Genomic DNA, 1,852 nt, shown 5'->3' with positions numbered 1-1,852 from the left:
TTCAAATCCACCAGCCACTCCTTGGAAGGAAGATTGGACAATCTACTTCTGCAGTGACACTGCCTTAGAAACCCAAAGAGGGGTCACTATGAGTCAGATCCGACTCTACAGCAGTGATTTTGGTTTTTGGTTTTATGATCATTGCAGTTTTTCCCAAAAAAATGATGATACCATTTAGAAATTCTATGTCATATTTGTCTCTTTAACCTATTATCTTCTTACCTGAGACTAAGTCATGTTTTAGGAAACTTTCAACACAAACAAGATTCTAAAAATGTTAACTGCTTGGAATCTCATTTTCCTTATCTATAAAATGACTGGGAATTGAAATTTTGAAGTACCCATCTAGTTCATTGACACCCTGGAAAGGAGAATTTTTATCCAGCCTTGCGTATCTTTTTCATCTTCACACTGTAGATGATAGGGTTCATCACATGGGGGATTAGTAGGTAGGCATTAGCAATCAGAGTATTACATAGGGTGGGGCTTGTTTCCTCAATCTGTGGACAAAGGAAAGGCTAATCAATGGAATATAGAATATAGCAACAGCCCTGATATGGGATATACATGTGTTAAAGGCTTTCTTCCTCTCTTCTGGAGATGCAATGCTGAGAACAGTCTTAATGATCAAAACATACGAAAGGATGATGAAAATGGAGTCCACCCCAGCAGTGCTTATCAGGGTAGCCAGACCAACTGCACTGTTGATCCTGGTGTCTGTGCAGGAGAGCTTCATCACATCAGGGTGAAAGCATTAAGAGTGGTGGAGCACATGGCTGCTGCAATAAGACAATCTTTTAAGAAGTACCACCATAGGAGTCAGGATTAGTGTACCTCTGGTGACAATTACTACTCCATTCTGGACTATTTTCAAGTCAGTTAAAATGGTGGCATACTTAAGAGGGTTAGAAATGGCCACAAAATGATCAAAGGCCATGGCCAATAGCGCTGAAGATTCCATAACAGTGAAGAGTTGAATGAAGAACATCTATAATAAGCAGGCATTAAAGCTGATCTCTCTGGCATTGAACCAGAATATACCCAACACAGTGACCAGAGTGGATATGGAAAGGCCAAGATCAGTGGTAGAGAGCATGGAGAGGAAATAGTACATGGGTTCATGGAGGCTGGGCTGAATGATAATGGCAAAGAAAATCAGGCTGTTTCCTGAAAGAGCAGTTACATAGAGAAGGCAGAAGGGAATAAAGATCCAGGTGTGGAAAGTTTCCAGCCCAGGAACACCAGTTAGCAGGAAAATGATGGAAGAGGATGTGATATTAGGGAAAGTTGACATGTTGAACAAAACCTGCAGAGTTTTAAGCTGTGAGTTAGACCCGAAATCATAAGTTGTTTTTTATTTATTATATATTGAACGTGAAATTAATTCTTTCACCAGATAAACATATATAAAACACTCTATCTATTTGGCTTAAAATCAGGAAGCCTGTGGGTTAGGGTTGTATTCTTTCACAGTACTTATTTGGTCTGTATGCTGAGCAAATAATTTGAGAAGCTGGACTATATGAAGAAGAACACAGCATCAGGATTGGAAGAAGTCTCATTAACAACTTGCAACATACAGATGACACAACCTTCCTTGCTGAAAGAGAAGATGATTTGAAACACTTACTGATGAAGATCAAACATTACAGACTTCAGTATGTATTACATCTCAACATAAAGTAAACAAAATCCTCAAAACAAGACCAATAAGCTACATCATGAGAAATAGAGAAAAGATTGAACTTGTCAGGGGTTTCATTTTACTTGGATCCACAATCGACACCCATGGAAGCCACAGTCAAGAAATCAGATGTCATATTGCACTGGGAAAATCTACTGCAAAAGACAT

General features: G+C 39.0%; 1 pseudogene; it reads right to left on the bottom strand.

Moving 5' to 3' along the window:
• Nucleotides 1-1,294, bottom strand: part of LOC103197197 — an 8,266-nt pseudogene extending 6,972 nt beyond the window's left edge.
• Nucleotides 1,295-1,852: the final 558 nt, after the last annotated feature.

The sequence above is a fragment of the Orycteropus afer genome, unplaced genomic scaffold (assembly GCF_000298275.1).
Source record: "Orycteropus afer afer isolate SDZICR_OR568_19922 unplaced genomic scaffold, OryAfe1.0 scaffold00074, whole genome shotgun sequence".
In the NCBI taxonomy this organism is placed as follows: Eukaryota; Metazoa; Chordata; class Mammalia; order Tubulidentata; family Orycteropodidae; genus Orycteropus; species Orycteropus afer.
This window is presented reverse-complemented; position numbering and strand designations above follow the sequence as displayed.